This window comes from Heloderma suspectum, chromosome 14 (genome assembly GCF_057233095.1).
Source record: "Heloderma suspectum isolate Gila_16-S chromosome 14, 16-S_ref, whole genome shotgun sequence".
In the NCBI taxonomy this organism is placed as follows: Eukaryota; Metazoa; Chordata; class Lepidosauria; order Squamata; family Helodermatidae; genus Heloderma; species Heloderma suspectum.
Window position 1 is genome coordinate 9,833,747 of NC_139471.1, and position 21,135 is coordinate 9,854,881.

At 47.0% G+C, this 21,135-nt stretch overlaps 1 protein-coding gene and 1 pseudogene across 8 annotated transcripts in view; one reads left to right on the forward strand and one right to left on the reverse strand.

Annotated features, from left to right (window-relative positions):
• Window positions 1-258: 258 nt before the first annotated feature.
• The window catches only part of LOC146335673 (protein CFDP2 pseudogene), a 33,758-nt pseudogene continuing 12,881 nt past the window's right edge, over window positions 259-21,135 (reverse strand). Inside the window, exons 3-4 of the transcript XR_014785942.1 lie at window positions 2,007-3,543; window positions 259-295 (exon numbers count right to left, since the gene is read on the reverse strand). The product of XR_014785942.1 is annotated as a protein CFDP2 pseudogene (transcript). The remainder of the gene's footprint in view (window positions 296-2,006; window positions 3,544-21,135) is intronic.
• The window catches only part of MAPKAP1 (MAPK associated protein 1), a 234,658-nt gene continuing 219,990 nt past the window's right edge, over window positions 6,468-21,135 (forward strand). For 4 of the 7 annotated variants that reach the window (XM_084820719.1, XM_084820724.1, XM_084820722.1 and 1 more), the window contains exon 1: window positions 6,468-6,675. The gene's annotated coding sequence lies outside the window, so the exon portion shown is untranslated. Of the gene's footprint in view, window positions 6,676-7,118; window positions 11,141-21,135 lie in introns of all 7 variants that reach the window. The other 3 variants (XM_084820721.1, XM_084820723.1, XM_084820720.1) reach the window with 2 other exon arrangements.

Genomic DNA, 21,135 nt, shown 5'->3' on the forward strand with positions numbered 1-21,135 from the left:
ATTCTAGTGTGCATTAGTAAATAAATTATGCTTGTAATTTCTAATGCATTTTTAATTATGAATTTATCCATGTCTCCCTTTATTTATGATTGCAATGCTCCCTATTGCAGTGCTGCATATATAATCAGAGACACTCTTAATTAAGCATCCTTGGACACTGCATTTGACAAAATGTTCTGTGTGTGTGTGTGTGTATGTGTTTAAGGCAATCCAAGTATTGTAATCAACAACTGTTCTTCTACCTTGGCACTTCATGTGTCAGCTGGCCAAGAAGTAGAAGATGACTAGTGCAATCCTGTGCGAAAACAGAATTTTCTGTTTTCAATGGGGCTTGCTCCTTAGTAAGTTTAGGATTGTAGCTTAAAACATTATAGGGCAGGCAGCAATCCTATTACACATTTGTTGTTGTTGTTCAGTCGTTCAGTCGTGTCCGACTCTTCGTGACCCCATGGACCATAGCACGCCAGGCCTTCCTGTCCTGCGCTCTCTCCCGGAGCGTGCTCAAGTTCATATTCATTGCATCCGTGATGCTATCTAGCCATCTCATCCTCTGCCGTCCCCTTCTCCTTTTGCCTTCAGTCTTTCCCAGCATCAGGGTCTTTTCCAGGGAGTTTTCTCTTCGCATTAGGTGGCCAAAATATTGGAGCTTCAGCTTCATTATCTGTCCTTCCAAAGAGCACTCAGGGTTGATTTCCTTTAGGATGGACTGATTTGACCTCCTTGCAGTCCAGGGGACTCGTAAGAGTCTTCTCCAGCACCACAGTTCGAAAGCATCAATTCTTCGGCGCTCAGCCTTCCTTATAGTCCAGCTCTCACAGCCATACATTACTACTGGGAAAACCATAGCTTTGATTAGACGGACCTTTGTCGGCAAGGTGATGTCTCTGCTTCTTACTATGCTGTCTAGGTTTGCCATAGCTTTCCTCCCAAGGAGCAAGCGTCTTTTAATTTCATGGCTACAGTCACCGTCTGCGGTGATCTTGGAGCCCAAGAAAGTAAAATCTGTCACTGCTTCCATTTCTTCCCCTTCTATATGCCAGGAAGTGATAGGGCCAGATGCCATGATCTTAGTTTTTTTAATGTTGAGTTTCAAACCAGCTTTTGCACTCTCCTCTTTCACCCTCAACAAGAGGCTCTTGAGATCCTCTTCGCTTTCTGCCATTAGGGTGGTATCGTCTGCATATCGGAGGTTGTTGATAATTCTCCCGGCAATCTTAATTCCGATCTCTGATTCATCCAACCCGGCATTTCTCATGATGTACTCTGCATATAAGTGAAATAAGAAGGGTGACAATATGCAGCCTTGTCGTACTCCTTTCCCAATTTTGAACCAATCGGTTGTTCCATCTCTGGTTCTTACTGTTGCTTCTTGACCCTCGTACAGGTTTCTCAGGAGACAGGTAAGGTGGTCTGGTACTCCCATCACTTTCAGAATTTGCCACAGTTTGTTGTGATCCACACAATCAAAGGCTTTAGCGTAGTCAATGAAGCAGAAATAGACGTTTTTCTGGAATTCTCTTGCTTTCTCCATGATGCAGCGAATGTTGGCGATTTGATCTCTAGTTCCTCTGCCTCTTCTAAACCCAGCTTGTACTTCCGGTAGTTCTCGGTTCGCATACTGCTGAAGCCTAGCTTGTAGGATTTTGAGCATCACCTTGCTGGCATGTGAAATGAGCGCAATTGTGCGGTAGTTTGAACACTCTTTGGCGTTGCCCTTCTTTGGAATTGGAATGTAAACTGACCTTTTCCAGTCTTGTGGCCACTGTTGAGTGTTCCAGATTTGTTGGCATATTGAATGCAGCACTTTAACAGCATCATCTTTTAGGATTTTAAATAGCTCGGCTGGAATCCTGTCATCTCCGCTAGCTTTGTTGTTACTAATGCTTCCTAAGGCCCACTTGACTTCACTCTCGAGGATGTCCGGCTCAAGTTCAGTGACCGCACTATCATGGCTATCAGGGACATTCAAATCTTTCCTGTATAGTTCTTCTGTGTATTCTTGCCACCTCTTCTTAATCTCATCTGCTTCTGTTAGGTCCCTGCCTTCTTTGTCCTTTATCATGCCCGTCTTTGCACAAAACATTCCCTTGAGATCTCCAATTTTCTTGAAGAGATCTCTAGTCTTTCCCATTCTGTTGTTTTCCTTGATTTCTTTGCATTGTTCATTTAAGAAGGCCTTCTTGTCTCTCCTTGCTATTCTCTGGAACTCTGCATTCAGTTGGGTATATCTTCCCCTTTCTCCCTTGCTTTTCGCTTCCCTTCTTTCCTCAGCCACTTGTAAAGCCTCATCAGACAGCCACTTGGCTTTCTTGCATTTCTTTTTCTTTGGGACGGATTTCGTTGCTGCCTCCTGAACAATGTTACGGACCTCTGTCCATAGTTCCTCAGGCACTCTGTCTATCAGGTCTAATCCCTGAAATCTATTCCTCACCTCCACTGTATATTCATCAGGGATATGATTTAGGTCATACCTGAAAGGTTTAGTGGCTTTCCCTACGTTTTTCAATTTAAGCCGAAATTTTGCAAGAAGAAGCTCATGATCTGAGCCACAGTCAGCTCCAGGTCTTGTTTTTACTGACTGTATGGAGCTTCTCCATCTTTGGCTGCAAAGGACATAATCAATCTGATTTCGATATTGACCATCTGGTGACGTCCATGTGTAGAGTCGCCTCTTGTGCTGTTGGAAAAGAGTGTTTGCTATGATCAGCATGTTCTCTTGGCAAAACTCTATTAGCTTTTGTCCTGCTTCATTTTGTACACCAAGGCCATGCCTGCCTGTTATCCCGGTGATTTCTTGACTTCCTACTTTAGCATTCCAATCCCCTATGATGAAGAGGACATCTTTTTTTGGTGTTAGTTCTAGAAGGTGTTGTAGGTCTTCATAGAACCGATCAACCTCAGCTTCTTCGGCCTTAGTGGTTGGGGCATAGACTTGAATTACTGTGATGTTGAATGGTTTGCCTTGGATTCGTACTGAGATCATTCTATCATTTTTAAGATTGTACCCCAGTACTGCTTTTCCCACCCTTTTGTTGACTATGAGTGCTACTCCATTTCTTCTAAGGGATTCTTGCCCACAATAGTAGATATGATGGTCACCTGAATTAAATTCGCCCATGCCTGTCCATTTGAGTTCGCTGACTCCCAAGATGTCGATGTTCAATCTTGCCATCTCATGTTTGACCACCTCCAGCTTACCTTGATTCATTGATCTGACATTCCAGGTTCCTAAACAATATTGTTCTTTACAGCATCGGATTTTCTTTTCACCGCCAGACACATCCACAGCTGAGTGTCCTTTCGGGTTTGGCCCAGCCGCTTCACTCTTTCTGGCGCTACTTGGAAATACCCTCTGCTCTTCCCCAGTAGCATATTGGACACCTTCCGACCTGAGGGGCTCATCTTCCGGCGTCATCTCTTTTAGCCTTGTGATACGTTCCATGGGGTTTTCTTGGCAAGAATACTGGAGTGGGTTGCCATTTCCTTCTCCAGTGGACCACATTTTGTCAGAACTCTCTGCCATGACCTGTCCATCTTGGGTACCTGGGAGTAAATTATACTGAATTTAGTTGGGCTTACTGCTGAGTAAATATGAATAGGATCAAACTGCTATAGCTACAAATCACTTTATCTCTGGCTAGGCCCTTAGTCTATATTAAAGGGACATAGGAGTGCCCCTTTAGTTAAGGTAAGTTGCAAAAAAAACAACACGGTTCCACCCTTATAAGCCCCAAAATTCTAGTGCTTATAAAAATGATGCCTGTTGAACTAAAAACTTGAAACATGGTGTCCATAATCTCCCTGATGCCCACAGTTTTGCAAAATTTCAAACCAATCCAATACAAATTGCCTGAGATTTTCAGCAATTCTGAACTTCGGCACATTTGTAGTTTTTACTTCAAGCTGTGGCTTGGCGTATCATGTTTCTTTCAAATTCTGGAGAAAACTACTGATATACTTTATTCAGGCTTGTCAAGGAGGTGTGCCTTCCATTGGTTTGGTGAAATTCTGAGCGGTGGTTTTAAAGTTCTCAAGTTTTTTCTGCCCCACAAAAGCCTATGGCAGCAACTGTTGGCAGCTTTATGTTGGGCATGCTCAGTTTCACTCTGATGCTAGAATGGTGCCAGTACTCCAGAGTGTTGAGAACAATTCCAGTGTTTTTGTCTGCATTCTGACAACGGGGGTAGCAGGAAACTGTCAGCTGAGAGTGAGGCAGTTTTGAAGGCTGAGGGGATTGAGAGATCACTGATGAAAAGAAGGAGGAAAAGGAAAAAGCTGTGCTGCAATCCTGTGCAGGCTTATTCAGAAGCAAGCTTTCCAGAACATACAGGGGCATAACTATTCATTTGTACGTATCTACTCAGTGAATGACTTGTGTTTTATTTTTTTTAATTTATGTTTCTGTCTTTTTCAGAACACCTATAACAAATTTCCTTTTCCTGGTTTAAGACCAGAGTTAAGGCTATCTCATGTTAACTCAAGATCCACAAAGCCAGGAAATTGGAAACTTAATCTGATGCCCTAACGGATGTGTCCCATGGTCAGTCATGATGTTGTGCGATATCACTAATTGTGCTTGCTTACAACTTGCCCTCCATGCACCCACACTTTCCCTTGATCTTTCAGGCCCAAAACCAAATGGGGAGAATGGAGTGTCTGGGACCAGCAAAGATGCCCCATATTGTTTAGGTCATGTATTACTTTATGAGGCATCTGAACCTTACTGTATTGCTAGAGGAATCCTCCTGTGAGTTGACTCATGCTTATCTGTTGCTTGTTGTTGTTGTTCAGCCGTTTAGTCGTATCCGACTCTTCGTGACCCCATGGACCATAGCATGCCAGGCCTTCCTGTCCTGCGCTCTCTCCCAGAGCGTGCTCAAGTCCATATTCATTGCATCATTGCATCTAGCCATCTCATCCTCTGCCGTCCCCTTCTCCTTTTGCCTTCAGTCTATCTGTTGCTTGTAAGCAAGCACAATTTGTGACATTTTACAACATCTTTACTGATCATGGGGCATATCTGTTAGGGCATCAGCCTAAGCTTCTAACTTCTTGGCTTTGTGTGGCCTGAGCCAACATGAGACTCTGGTCTTAAACTGGAAGGTTTATCATTGAATATTGTGTGTGTGTTTTCTAGAGGTGGTGTTAGGTGTACGCTGGGGTACTGAATCCATTCAAAACGGCAATACAAGTAGTTTAATATGTATGTAATTAAGGTTATTTAAATATTTTTAATAAAATTTAACTTTAAAATTATCACCACCTGCTTCTCTATCATCATCAGTAATTATATACCACTTCTCATTTGAATAAATCCAATCATTCCAGTACTTTTGCACACATCAGGCAGTATTCCAGGGCAGAATACTACCTGCCTGTTCTTTCCGTTTTGACTCCCAGAGGGAAAGGCTTACTTACATATGAAAAAAGGTGGAGATTGAAGGAAAGGAAGATACTGTTCTGGGTATAGTGTGACCCAACAGGACTCCTCCACCTTTAATCGTATAGCAGAAGTGGGAACTTTCCCTACAGTCCCTTGCACCTGCTCGCTCTGTCTATGTTCGCGGGAACAATGGCAAAGAGCGTTAGGCGCTTATGCAGTGCTTATTCGAGTATGGTGTGAAGAAAGAATCTGATCCAGCACCCGTTTTGGCGCATGAATAAAGTTGCCAATTGATCAGGGCATAAGCTCCGTTGGTTCCGGTGGGACTTCTGAGAATGCATTTTATAGGATGGTACGGTAAATACTGGAATAACAAGCATAGAGCTCCAGCCTCTCTCAAAACGTTACGTTGCTAACCTAACAGCCTTGCCCTAATATCGCAAGATGTGGTTGGCTAGTTGTGATGACTCGGTGGTGAATATATTGCACTCTTTACATGTTCAAATGCACTTATTAACATATTTTGAGGGCGAGCCCTGCTGAAAGGAGGCTAAGGGCACGATCCTATGCATGTTTTCAGGGCGCAGCCCTATGCATATGGTGCTTTAATCTTTTTATGCTCTTGCTGTTTTATCTTTCGTGTTCACTGCTCTGAAATCTGTTCTAGATATGGAGCGGTATATAAATATTGTAAGTAAATAAAATGTTTACAGGGAAGAAGAAAAAAAGCCCTACAACTCCCCGCATTCCCCAGCCAGCATGCCGGGAGCTGCGGGGCTTTTTTCTTGTCCTCACATGCATAGGATCGCGCCCGTATGCTCTGAGCTCTGCCGACCCTTAGCTCCACGTTCTCTTCCTTCTTTTACATTCGGAACTAGCCGAGCCACCACGATGCGGCCGGCGAGCGGAACGAACAAAAGGGATCCGGAGAGCGCTAGGACCCAGCGCGAGAGAGTCGGTACGCGCTCAGCGCAGCCAGTAGCCTCGCTGCTCGCCTTTCTCCCCCGCCCGGCTACGCGCGCCCTTCCTCCATAACGCGCATGCGTGCAAAACTCGGCGAGCGGCCGCTCTTCCCCTAAGTCCGGGCCACTTCCGAGCGGAGGCGCTAGTGCTTCCGGGTCAGCGCGTTTGTTAGCCACCGGGGAGTGGGGGGGCGGCCAGAAGCCTCTCCTGTGGCCCCGGAAGCGGCTGCGGCGTCTCCCGGCGACTCCCCCGCAGCCTCTTTCTCCGCGGGGGCGGCCGGACGAGGGACCCGGCCCCGGAGCCAGGGGGCGGCGGCGCCCGCCAGGCCCGTAAGTGGGGGAGTGGGGTCCCGGCCTCTGCCTCCCGCCAGACCCTTCTCTTCGCCAGGGGGACGGGGTTTCCTGGCGCCCCGCCCCCGCCCCGCCCCCCGGGCACCGCCCCTTCAGAGGACCCAGGTGTCCGAGCGCTGGGTCTCTCCCCCCCCACCCCCGGCCCTCCTTCGCCTCCCTGCTGTCTCCCCAGAGCGAGGTCAGCCTGGCGCCCCCCGGGTGCTTTGGGCTGCAGCTCCCAGCGTCCTTGGCCACTGGCCAGGCTGGCTGGGGCTGATGGGACTTGGAGCCCAAAACCTCTGGAGGACAGCGGGTCGGGGAAGGGTGATCTAGAACCTACCTGCCCGACACCCGCACCGGCTTTTGGGCTGGGCTGGGAACGGTTCGTTTGGGAACTTATTTATTTATTTTTTTATTCATTTCATTTCTATACCGCCCAATAGCCAAAGCTCTCTGGGCGGTTCACAAAATTAAACGTTTAATTTAAACTTCTCGGCGGTCTCTTCAGAGGGTTGTCAAAGCTCTGTCTTGGGAGTGAGGAGCCGCAGCAGCAGTTGCTGTTTTACTTCCCCGAGGTAGGCGCGTAGGAAGCTGTGTTATACCGGATCAGAGTGTTTGGTCTCCCAGCCCAATGTTGGCTGGCCTTTGCCTTCACCTGCTACCTGGCCCTTTTGATGGGGGATGCTAGGGGTTAAACCTGCCACTGCTCGCGAAGTGTTTTTTTTCTGTCACTAAGTTGTGGCTGTATATTAGGCATCTAATCTATAAGAGCATATGTTCCATGGGGTTTTCTTGGCAAGAATACTGGAGTGGGTTGCCATTTTCTTCTCTAGTAGTATAAGATTACGTATATATAATTATATAGTAATATAAGATAAGTAATACAGCATTTAAGAGCATATGAAGTGCCTTATTGGATCACAGCAAAGGCCCATCTAGCATCTTGTTTCCACGGTGGTCACCAGATGCCTCCAGGAAGTGTATAAGCCAGTCATGAGGGCAGGAGCCCTTTTCTGCTGTTCACTGGATGACTCTCGAGCTCTCGTACAGAGAGAACATGTAAAACTTAACTCTGTTCACTTTCTTTGTAGTATGCCTAACTTCGTAAAGCTCTGTTGTGCCCTCACTTATTCACCTTTTTTGCCTAAATCAAAATCCCTAACAGGAAATTAAGAATATTGAAGATCCCTACTGGATCAGATCAATGTTTCATTTAGTTCAGAGCATATAACAAGAGCAAAATGTATAGTTACAGACTGAGTCTGTAGTGTTGATATGCCTACAGGTGGTAGTGGTTTATTATTTATAAAGTGCCTCCAATTGTAAGGTGTTGTGCAAAAATTACAAGTAACACAGGCCCTTCTCTCAGGCTTATGATGACGTTCCGCTATAGTAGGAAGGCCCCTGCTGGGTTGCATCGGACCAAAGATCCATGGAGTCCAGCATCCTTCTTTTTACAGTGGCCAACTGTTGCCTTGGGGAAGCCCACAAGCAGGGGATGAAGGCAGTAGTCCACCCCTGCTTTATGTTGCCAACATGTGGCATTTGGGTGTATATATACTGCAAATGAACATGGAGGGTCCACTCAGTGATCATGGCTAGTAACTGTTAATAGACCTCATGTATAGTTCCAGAGTATGCAGTATATGTATATAGACATATGCATTATATTCTCACACTGAAGTACTTTCCAGATAGAAATTTGGTCACTTTTGAACAGGGGCCTGACTATTGTTTTTAATGGTGTGTAGGATAAGGTAAACGTTCAAGTTAGTGTTTCAGACATCTTTTTGGCACAATGTGATGCAGGAATCTCATAGTAAGTAGCAGCTGCTTAGTACTGTACTATGAACCTTTTGCTCATTGTTACAGCATGGTATTATTTCCCCCTGTCTATATTAGATGATATGGGTCTAATTCTTATCCTGAACTCTGAGCCCTGAGGCCTAAATTCCCTCTTGTGTATTAAACACCTAGCACTTTCTTTGTTGTGTCATTAGGAACATATGAAGCCGTGTTATACAGAGTCATGCCACTGCATCATCTAGTTGTCTACAACAACTGGCAGTAGTTCTCCAACATCTTAGGCAAGGAAGGGTCCTTCCTACCCAGCAACCCAAGGTGCCTGGGATAGGCATAATCAGTTTGTTTATATACCGCGTCTTCCGCAGAGCCCATTGTGCTCCATGCAGGATTGAACCTGGAGCCTTCTGCTTGCAAAGCACTTCCTTTACTATTGAGCTATAATCTTTCCCCATGCTTCCCCACTATAAAGTGTGGGTTATTGTCAGGAATGAATCTGAGCATGTGGAGGTGTCTGACAGCCCAGATTCAGAATGGGAAAAGCCAGAACAGGGAAAGGCAACATCAGCGAGCCCAGATACGGAGATATTTTCTTCCCAGGACCTTGACACACAGATGGCACAGGCTGAACAGCCTCCCATTCCTCCACCATGGGAACACAAGTGGAGGAGGAGGGGAGCCAAGGGCATGACTTAAGGGACGTGCGAGTCCCCTAAGCGAAGCAGGAAAAATTAGGGGCAGAGCTCAGATGCTCCGCCAGGTTGGCCACTCATGATAGCCAACATAGGAGGGGGCCACCCTAAGGGAAGGGCAAACCAGTGAAGCTAGTCTGGCCCTGAAGTTTCTTGCCCGGGCTTCTGGCAACTTTCCTAACCTCCACTTCGAATCCTCTATTGATATTCGTAGACGTGTGGATTAGCTGGTTCATTGCAGTCCTAGAGTTTCCTAGAATTTGCATTTGTAATGAAGCTAGTAGTTAACCAATGAAGTAGTGCTAGCCTGGAGCTTTGTTTCCTGGAGTGTGTTGATGGTCAAGGAAGAGGACAGAGGAACATGACAGCTATATAGAGGGCAGGTATAGTCTGGTATTCTTCACTGTAAAGCCCAAGAGCCTCTGGTAGCCCCCAGTCACCTCAAGTGTGCTTCTCTATCTCGCGCTCTGCCATTCACACCCACAACCTCTTTTTGCAGGAGCTGTTCAGTCTCAGCAGGGTCTCTCTAGCTTTGCCTTGTCGATTACTTTAGTGATGGGTGCTGTGATCTGGGCTACTGGAAGAGATTTAAGGGGTGGGGAGTCGGGAGACCTGCCACTCATCAGCTGTAAGGTGGCTGGGGAGAGGACAATGCAGGAGCAATCAGCCAATCAGGCAAAGAGCAACATGACTGGCCAGCTGTGGCCTCATGGTGTTGCCTGGAACAGTGGCTCCTCAATGAAAAATAGTGAAGTTCACTGGTGTAGTACATACAGAGACATGTTGCACCCTCTGTGTGATCCTGTTGATGAGGACCAGGACACGCAGCACCAGAGGTGGATGACCGGTTATTCCCTCGACGTAATTGTGTCCATCTGTGCAGTGTTTTGTGTTGCCGTCCACTCCTGGGGGGAAACCATCCATTTGTACGGGAGAAAGCAAATGCCCGTCATTGGGTGGCAGCTAAACCTACTTTGTATTGGTAGGGACCCAAGCCATTGAAAATTAAATCAGTTCCTACCTGCATAGCCCTGTCTCTTCACTGGACTTTGCTTTCTGCTCACACTCAAGTGTGACAGAATACTGGGAGCTGCTGTATACATTGCACATGCCGCTAAAATTAATGAGGCACCATTCAGTATGTAAAAGGAGGGTAAATGCTAAAGTTCTGAGTTTGAACATTTTCCTGTTGCCTGCATTCGAGAATCTCATTTCTAGAATCTCTGCTTTCAGGTAGTTGTGGTGGAGCTTTTGCTGGGTAGGAGGGGAGGGGGCTTCCAGCAACTGTGGACGCTCCACCTAGTGTGTGAGGCTGGGACATACTTCTCCATGCTTCTGAATCCACAAGGCAGCTGGCAAGTGGCAGCTGCTGCAACAGAGATGTGAAGCGTGTTTCTGCCGTTACAAACCATTTCTGCTCTTGGTCGTCGCATCTGCTTGATATATGAATTGCCTGTTTGTACATGGAAGTGTGCTTTGTGTAATACGGTTTAATATATTCACCGTTTGTAGCCATGAGGGCAGGAGCCGAAACTCCTGGCAACTATTGGGGTGGTTTCAGGTGGTCTTGTTAGTGCCCCGTTATTGGAAAATCCCAGCAATTACAGAGTGGTTGATTAAGGCCATTTTTTTGCTAGAAAAAAAAGTTTGGTTGGTGTAATTTGGCAGATCTGGGTAAAAAATGGAGTCCATTCTTATCGTAATTCTGTATGGTTGGCAAGACTTTTTATGTATCTCTTCCTGTAATGTGCAAATGCTAGATAAATATGAAAAAATGTCAAAACAAATTCAAAAGCATCCAAATATGGCCAACAATTAATTATTGCTACTGGGTTTGTAGGCCACTTTTCTGACTCGGTTTAAGTGTTCTTTGATGGGGTTCCAGAGATTCTGGCTGGCCTCTTCCTCTGAGTCATCTGTTCTGCACAGAGGACTTCTCCCCATGTCAGGCTGGGCGTCATTCAGAAGTGGTAAGAATCTCTCTTGTTACTTCCCAATGCCTTCAAAGCACAGTGTGAGGTGACTGAGGGAGCAATCCTATGTCCCCTAGACAGCGTCTGGGCAATGTAGGATTTTTCAGTTTGCTGGCTCCATGCTCGAAGACAGGGCTCAGAGCCAGGAAACCATACTCCCCCACCCCACCAATAGGCGCCACAGAGAGAACCATGCTGGCTGCCTCGCCATGCTCGGTAAATAGAGTGCTGAGACAGGGGAAAGGAGGCATTCCTGGGGGAGGAGAGGAGGCCAGAGCAGCTGGCATAGAACTTTTCCTATCGCTCTCCCAACCTCCTTCCCTCCTGCTTCCCCGAAGCCTCTGCTAGACAGGCGAAATCGCCCATCTACAGTATGGGAGGCACAAAGTACCTCCCACTCTGCATAGGATACTTGTAAGCCTCCAAGTTTGGGGGCTTATGAGTACCCAGGGCACAAGCCATAGGATTGCGCCCTGAATGGCTTGCTCCTTCTAGTTCTACAGGACTCCAACAATGGCAGATTCCTCCTTTGTGCTGACCTTCGTGGGCAGTCAGAAGCTGCGAGATCTGCCTTCAGCCCAGTACAAAGTGAGATCTTCCCCCATTCGCCTTGCCCAAGTCTTCCACACATCCAGAGGGCCATGGGGAGGGGTAACATCTATCTCCTATCCAGCATGGTGAGGGACTGTGAAGGTTTGAGGCATACAGAGGCTAAAGGGAAAAAGGGTCAGGCTTGGAGGCCTGGAGTTTTCTATTGGGAGGGGGTAACCCTGAGAGCAGTAAGTTACATGTCAGTTTCTTTTCCTCTGGGTAAGTGTCAGTTTCTTTTCCTCTGGGTAAGTGTCAGTTTCGTTTCTTCATGTTTGAAGCAGTACTTTTGGTTTTGAGGGAGGAGGATATATAAAGAGGTCGAGAGAGCCAGTAAGAGAGAAAGACCAGGCTTCAGCAAGAGCAAGAGAGAGTCAGGAAGAGACGAAAGAGACAGCCAGAGCTTGAAGTGAGAGCAGAGTCTGAAGAATGAGCAGGAGGAAGCAGCCTAGAAAAGTCTAAGGACAGGCAGGGTAAAAGGAACTTGTGTTTTGCAACTTTTATTTTCTTGTAATGCCTTTTGTATTACTCAACTCTATTGTGTAAACACCTGTAGTTGTGATTTGTCTGCTCTACATTTACTGTTACGGTTAAACCCCAAATGTCTGAAGTGTCAGTCACCCCACATCTACAGCCTAAACCCCATGTTACTGGGAAGGGGAAGTTTAAAAGAAGGAAGGTGAGACTCTTAAGGAGGCAAGAGATCCTTAGGGAGTTGCTTGGGGGTCCAAGTCTTAAGGGGAACTTTGACAGGGACCTTCATCTCCTAAGTCCATACACCGCAGAGGAAATTTATTTATTTATTGCATTTATACCCCGCCTTTTTTCCCTTGCAAGGAACCCAAGGCGGCTTACATTATCCTCCTCCTCTCCATTTTATCCTCACAACAACAACCCTGTGAGGTGGGTTGGGCTGAGAGTCTGTGACTGGCCCAAAGTCACCCCGTGAGCTTCCATGGCCGAGTGGGGACTAGAACCCGGATCTCCCAGCTCCTAGTCCAACACTCTTGCCACTATACCATTTAGGAGAGGAATGTTTTGCATTGTGCCCGCTCGCCAATGCAGTCACCAGGGAGAGTTTCCTGCTTGCCAATTCCAACCCGTCAACTGTATTTGTGAAACCTCATTCTTTCAATATTCTGCGGCATAGCATGCCCAATAACTAACACAATAATACATTTACAATATTAACAATTATTCAAGTAATCCTTAATTCACAGTACAGCTTTCCAAAAATTGGGGGATGTTCAAACATTCACTTTGTTTCTGAAGAAGAAGGCAGCATTCTGCTCACCAAGCTGGAACATAACATACTGTGCTATTTCTGCCCACCCCAATGTGACATTGAGGATTCAAGTCATTTCGCACAGGGGTTGATATGTAATTGTTGCAAGGGTAGGGATTCCCATATTCATAGTGGCTGATGGTTTTGCTATTGGGTATTGCTATTTCCCATCAAAGAACTACCTGGCTTGCTATCATAGAATAGTAGGGTTGGAAGGGGCCTATAAGACCATCAAGTCCAACCCCCTGCTCAATGCAGGAGTCCAAATCAAAGCATATATTTGTGTATTTCTAGATGTTACCCACGAGGAGCCTTTGAGGATAGGAAGAACTAAAACTGCAAAGTTATTCCCCAAAAGAAGGGGCACCTTGATTTGAACCCAGGACCTCATGATCTGCAGTCAAATGCTCTACCACTGAGCTATACCTCCAGCACATATGCACAAGTCAGTAAGAACTTCAGCTTAGGCTATGGCGTCTGTCCTATCATTCTTTCTCAAAGTCTTCTAGACTTTATCCACTCTGTGTCTCCAGGGACAGAGAAGGCTAAACACCCAAATAAATCGGGCATGACCAAGTTATTTCTCAAGGAACTGCAATATCACACAACCTTCTCCATTCTGTGCCATTAGCTTAATTGTGCAACATTTTATATAACTAAGAAGTCACCGCTTCTCTCCGCCCCATGCCCCCAAAATATATTTATAGTAACTGTTCAGAAACATACTGTTTTATTCAGGATGCACGCCCATTCCTGTCATGATGGAATTTTAGATATGAACATCCTTCTTTCATTTCTAGTCTCAACCGTCCATGTTGATTGACAATTCCTAGATACCTGGGGAAGGAGTAGCAGAGATCAGTTCCTCTGCTTGTCCTCCCACCACAGTGGGAAGCTGAGTATAGTGACACTTAAGGAGCCAGAGAGCCACAACTGCAGCCTTAATGGTGGTGGCAGCCAACCCCACCTCTTTCTCTCTGTGACAAGTGGCAAATTAGATTCCAGTGCGTCCGCATTCTGCAAAGACTTACCAGCTGTGAGCACTTGGAGCTGAAGCTGTGTCTCAAGGGCATGTCCTCACCCCATATGTGAGCCCTCTGGGAAACATGGGGAGGGGACATGGGAGAGCCACTGTAGTATAGTAGTGTAAATAGAGGATAAAATGGGGTAGCCCTTATCTGTGTATGCTGCCACTCTGGTCTCACTGGAGGTTGGGTCTGTAGAAAAGGTGTGCTGAGAGTCATAGCTCTTTTGGGTGTGAAGATAGACATATGGATGACAATTATTATTAATGGCCGTGTCTGATGAAATCTCCACAGCCAGAGGGGTAGCTGAATAAGATTTTCAGGAGTAGGGGCTTCCGTGCCCTTTCTCACCTCTCCCAGTGGCTAGTGGAAGATGAGTAAATGGTTCAAAAGGATGTCAGGGTGGACACTGAGCCCACAGAACCTCAGAGCAGTTCTGATTCTGCGGACGAACAGCCATCCGTGGGAGAGGTGCACGCTCATCCCTCCCAGCCCTCAGCTGGCAGAGATTCCTCCTGCCGGCATTCCAGAGATAGATAGCGGTCCTGGGAGTGAAAGAGCGTGGGAGGAGGGCTGGCTGGATGCTCGACGCAGACGCAAAGAGCAACAAGCTATGGAGGGCACGGAAAGGAGGCGTAGCACCCGTTTGGCGCGCAAACAACGGTCGCATCCAGAGGACCCGAGGGAAAAGGGGGGGGGACTCTCCCTAGCCCTTAAGTTCAGGGTCTGCAAGTGATTCTCATTCAAACGGGGACCAACTGTTTCCAACCCGGGGCATAGGTTACTCTGCTGTTCATAGCTTAGTCGCTGGTGATAGAGTTATTAAGTTGTAAAAGGAATAAAGCCTTGAAAAGAATCCTTTGTCTGTGTCTGGAGTTGGCTACTGGAGTAGACTGAAAGAGGCCGGCTAGGGCCCCCTGACAGCGGAGTGCATTGGGGCAAATTTGCTTTATTTATATAGGCTGTAGGATTCTGTATTACTTGGCCTGGAGTTTGGGTTACTTTCATGTGAGCACACAGCCCTGCCTTGGTAGTTAGACCAGCATCACTTGCTAAGCCGTGCCTTGTCCTACACCTGGTACACAGTTGGTATGAAACAAATAAGCAGAGGTCTCGTAGAGTATCTCTGACGTGAGCCTTTCACGTCTGCCTTCATTCCCTGATCTTGAAGAACTCCGAAGCCAGGCAGCGCTTGTCCGCTGCAAGTCGGTTTCACGAAAAGAAGGGTGTGTGGGCTTGATTTGACTAGCTGCCGAACTCTCCAGCACATCTTTGAGCCCAAGGTTGCCGTGACCCTGGAGAAACCGAACGCAGCCTTCTTTCCTCTAAGTGGTTTATTATGATGAAGTTGTCAAACAGTTCTCTTGCCAAGGCTGCTGTGTTTTGCTGTAACTCCCAGTGTGGGTGCTTTAGGTCACTGCTTCTCCAGTCCACAGATGAGCTGTTGATTAGTCTGGCTTTTACATCCGCGCAACCTTGCTGCTCCAGCTTTCCCCTCCTTGAGGCATCTTGGTTGTGTACGGTGTGAGTGGAGTGTTGTGTGTGGTGTGCGTGTGGGGTCGTTCTTCAGCATTGCCGGTTGATGAACACTAGGGCATGTTGCAAACTGGATTTCTACGCAAATGCTGCCCTCCTTTTGTGTGAGCCAAAGGTTTAAAACAAGGGTGCAAAAAGTGTAGCCTCCGGGCTGCCACCACTCCCAAAAAAAACGACAGCGCTCAAAAAAAGGGAGGAAAGATGCTCTAGAAACAGGCTGTATGGTTCTAGCCCTAGATGTCTCATTCATAGCGCATCCCAGAGCTTCCTAGGAAGCAGTGCTTGAAGCCTTCCTAGGATGCTCTAGGAGCGGGGTTTTTATGGCAGGAACCATAGAGCCCGTTCCTAGAACATTTGTCCTACTGAAAAGAACTCCAGAAACGACGAATGAAGCAGCAGTCAGGATGGGGCGGAGAGCAGGCTGCGGCTTCCTCCATCCTGCAGCAACCCCCACACATCAACCCCTGAGTGTATGGGGGATGTTGAGGAGGGACTCGGGGGTGTAAGAGGTGTGTGTGTGGCCCTCGCTGCCCTAGTACACACTGTGCAGCCCTCGGGGCCAGGAAGGATATACACCCCTGATTTAAAAGCCCGGGATGGAACTCCTTGAAATAGCTGTTCGTCGGTTTTGTTTCACACCAGCACATGCATCGGAGGCTCCAGGTCAGGGGACAGTCTCTTTAAGCCCTGTTGTCTGCTGAAAGGGGGTGCTTTAAGTAGTGATGGAGGCCTCCTCATCCAAAGGACCCATAGCTCAGTGACAGAGCATATGCCTGGACCTTCTTTCATGCAAAGCATCAGTCCCTCACATCTGCAGTCAAAAGAAGAAGCCTGGTAGGGAAGAGCTTTTCCAGAGGTGCTGTCAGAGCAGACAGAACTGGGCATATGGGCCCATGCCCTGACTCAATGTTAAGTTGTGATATTCAAGTTCCATCAGATGGCTCTTGAGGAAGTCACTGGACTGGTTCAGACATAAGGATGTCTGAATGGGCTTCTTTGGTGGCCGGTGGGGACAGGACAGGTCCCAGCGTGGCCAGCTCCCAGCTTCCTTGCCCCAGCCTCCTCCCAGGGAGGCCGGGGTGAAAGTGCTAGGGTGCTGCAGTGCTCCCAGCCCCTTGCCGAGCTCTGAGGCTCTCAGTGGCCGAGTCTGTCAGCACCCCAGGGCTTGGCGAGCGGGGGCCGGGGGGGCGGCCGGGCAGGAGTACTGCACCATCCTTAGTGAAAGCTGTCCTCTACTCCTAGGCATTTAAAGGTTTATGATGGGGGCTCTAGGCCAGCTGTCTGAATATATCTACTATTCTGTTGTAATTGTTTTTAGCTGTTTAAACTGTTTTAAATGTTGTATACTTTAATTTTTTATGCTGTTTTTGTCTGTGTATTGTTGTGAACCGCCCAGAGAGCTTCGGCTATTGGGCGGTATAGAATTTAAAAATAAATAAATAAAGCTAGACTCAACCATAGTTCAGCATTTCAAGAGTGAGCCTAATCTCTCCCTGGGTCATACTGTGCCCCATCTTCTTCCAGCATGGCCACAAGATGGAATTTGGACAGTTTTGCTACTGTTTTTCTATTAACCGTCACTTGCTGTGATATCTGAACCCATCAAACTATGGCTAATCTTAACTATGCCTTGTTTGAGACAAGCCAGCTTTAAACCATGGGTTATGAAACCAGTTTGTTTCAATAAACCATAGTTAAGATTACCACAGTTTAGGGGTTCAGACAACATGCTAAACTGCAGCTAATTTAAAACGAAAGCAGAAGCTCCAGTCTTCTCCTCCGTGGCTATGCCAGAAGCAGGGAGGGAAGGACCACAGGAGCCCAAAGCTATATCTGGGGATAATATGTATGCTACAGAATTGTTAACCAGGAGAGTAATTTGGCAGGATATAAATGTGAATGTGATCAAAATATGTATTTATGGGGTTGTGAATGTGTCCCACCTGGGTGTAGCAACTAGTCTTGGACGGCCTAGAGAGACCTGGGTTTCAGCCCGTCTTCAGCCACGGAGCTTTCAACCTAGCCTACCTCACAACGTTGCTGTGAGGATATAATGGGTCAGAGAGCCCTCATGATGGGTGGGTAGGTGAGGAAGGCCTGCATACTGAACTCCTTAAAATAAGCTTAGGATACCAAGGCGATGGTGATGACGGTGCCCGAATTCCTTACCTAGTCCCATCAGATTGCAAAATTAATCACATTGTTGGTGGTTTAAAAAATTAAGGAAGCTGCCGCAAACGCATCTAAATCAGGCAAGACACTGCTTGTTTTTGAAACCTTTTCCCATCCCATCCTGCTCCATGCAATATCGGAATGAAAAATGACAGCGCTTTGTCATCTGTTCCAATTGATATTGCACTCTTTGCAGTGACAGCTGAAAAGGCCCACAGGTGCCGTATAAAGAGGTGACCATGTTGTCATATTTCATTTAGGCGTCCCTCTGCAAAGCCATAATTACCTAATTAGGTTGTTAATTAGGAGATTAGCATTTCGCTATATTGATAGAATGCTCTTTGCAGGCGGGAGTCGACAAACGGATTTGTCTGGCCTAATTTATAAGTGCTGTGATTTCTCCCCCCCCCCCCCAATACTTATTTATTTGCTTAAAATATTGATGGAGGAGAACTCGGTTTATCTAAGGAGGAGCTCCTCTACCAACAGGCAAAGCTTTTGACAAGATTTGGGCAGCGGGGTGGTGGGCAAACAGCAGAGAGGAGTATATGTGTGTGCAGTGGGTATAGGCCCATGTAGTTCTGGTGTTTCCTTATTCGTCTCCCCTGTATCCCTCAACTCTCTAAATAAAATATTGCAGTCAGTATTATTTGTTTGCTGCTGCTTAGCATGGCAACAAAAGTAGATTCTGGGCAGTCCACCAAAGATGGGAATTCAAATAGATTTACAGTTCTCTGAAACAAAAAAAAGATATTTGGGGGCTTGCCAACTCTTAGATGATTCCATGGGTTAGATGAGCCTTCCCTGACATGGTGCTGTCCAGATGTTTTGGACTTCAACTCCTATCAGCTGCAGCAAGCATTCTCCATCATCAGGGATGCTTGGAGTTATAGTCCAAAACATCTGGAAGGTGCCAGGTTGCAGAAGGCTGGGCTAGATATTCTGGCTGATTAAAAACATGCTGATGGTGAATAAATCATATTTCATTAAAAATTGACTTTTTTTTTTCCTACAAAGGTATTTACAAAACCTGTAAAAATCTGTCTCCATCTTAGAAGAGACATGACCCCTTCTGCCCTTTTCTTCTTGTGTACATATGTGCACAGGAGAGAACGCCTATTCTAAGATGGGGCCCTGCTGTGACACAGGACCAAAAGATATGCACACTTACACAGATTTAATCAGCTCGTCAACTGATTAAAACGTCTGCAGTTGATGGACTAGGATTTCTTTCATAGTAGGTGACAATCTTATTTTGGGTAGATATGTTTGCAAGCATTACATCCCACTTGATAATGTGCAGTGCTGCTTTCCAAAACTGTTCTTTATTAAAGAGAAAAAAAACTATTAAATTAGGAACTTCACTTTGTTTCTTTCTCTCTCTCTCTCTCTCTCTGTTTCAAATATGTAGGAACTTGGAACATGGGGCGGGGCCATACCTCAGTGGTAGAGCACATGCTTTGTATGGAAGTGATCCAGGGTTCAAACCTCAGCATCTCCAGATAGAAAGGATCTTCTCTGTAAAAGGGCTGGGAAAGACCCCTGCCTCAGACCCCCCCCCCCCCCAAGAACCGCTAGACAGCACTGTGCTAGATGAGCCAATGGACTGACTTGGTATAAGGCAGCTTCCTAGGCTCGTGATTGACAGCTCTTCTAAGTAGGTATTCTGTCCTTAGTTCTGATAATTCCATAGGCGTTTGTCTCATCCAGCGTTACACTGTGTTTAAGTTTCTGTCCCTTGCTCTCCTCTCCCCATAATCTGAGGTGTGTGGGTTTCTGTCTAGTACAAACATTTGTTATTGATGTCTTCTAAACAGACAGGAGGCTGGTCTAAGACTTTTTCCAGAAGTTTTTTTTTTTTTAAAGAGCGAGAAAGTGGGTCGGAGACCAGCATGCATTTAATTTATTTTCAAAACAAGCCTGCAGCAAGATGTACTGTGTGTTGCTGTCACCAATGCCAAGAGTTCCAATTAGATTCATTCATGGGGGGAGCAATCCTATGGCCCGGGACAGCATCTGGGGGGCTATAGGATAGTTTAGATTCCTGGATCTGAGGTCGGAGTCAGCGCTCCAACCCTGGACCCAGGAGTTTGAGCTCCTGACGCAGAGAGAACCTCTCTGGCTGCCTCCTCAAGGTCGCAAAGGGGACCTTGGAGGGAAGGTAAAGGGAGCATTCCCAGGGGAGGGGACTAGGGAGGCTGCTGTAGGAGGAATCCTCCGGCCTCTCCAGCCTCCTTCCCTCTCCCTCCCTGATGCATGAGCTAGACAGGCAAAAATGGCCATCTAGCTGAAATGCGGGGCTGGGGAGCATTTCACCTGCACTGGATGTCCGTAAGCCTCCAAGTTCAGAGGCTTACAGCCATCCCCATAGGATTGCATCCTAAAGGTGTGATCCAATGCATGTTTAGACAGAAAAAAAGTCCTACAGCATGCATGGCTGGCTGGAGCATGCTGGGAGTTGTAGGACTTTCTTCTGTCTCAACATGCAGAGGATTGGTCCCTAATTCATTCAATGCGTGGGGGGTCAGGTAACTTCAGTACTGGTGGGAAAGTTAGGATTTATTCATGTGGGACAGCCTTCCCCAACCTGTCGCCCTCCAGGTGTGTTGGGCTACAACTCCCAGCGTCCCCAAGCCAGGGATGCTGTGAGTTGTAGTCCCAACACTTCTGGAGGGTGACAGCTTGGACAAGGCTGATGTAGTGGTTTTCAAATCCCCATTTGACTTTAAAAGCCCTCGAAGCGGCTTCCGAAACAAAAGCCGTATAAAGAATGTCGCGGAACTGTGCTGCTTTCTTCTGCCACCAATGGGAGGGGAGTGGAAGAGAGGAGCCAAGTGGCCATTGGTCCCAGCAAGCCAGTGGAGGAGGGGTGCTGTCTTGCTCCTCCTTTTTGTGTAGCCAGGTGGAATGGCTGCACGTGGGCACAGGTCTAGGAGGAGAAATGCTTTCCCCTGCTACCCAGATGTGAATAAACTAGGTTCTTGTTTCCACTGTATTTATAGACTGCTTAACAGCATATGCTATTTGTTTTGTTTAAGAGTTTATATCCCGCCTCTTAAAGATTCCCAAGGCAGCCAGTAACAGTTTAAAGACTGATGCCACAAAATCCCCAGTCAAAGCTCAAAACAAATTAAGAGTGAGCCAGTAAAAGAGCTGATGTGCAACTGCATTGAAAGCAGAGAGGCTGGTGGCAGTGAAAACATCTCTGCCTGTTGCCTACAAATGATCAGGGGAGGGGGCTCAACAAGCGCCTACGGGGAGGGAGTTGTAGAGGCAAGGCACCGCAACAGAAAAGGCCCTGCTCCATGTTGCTGTTGGTCACACCTTGGAAGGGCAGGGAGCACCCAGAACACGGTCTCCTGAAGATCTTAGTAGTCGGGGCAGAT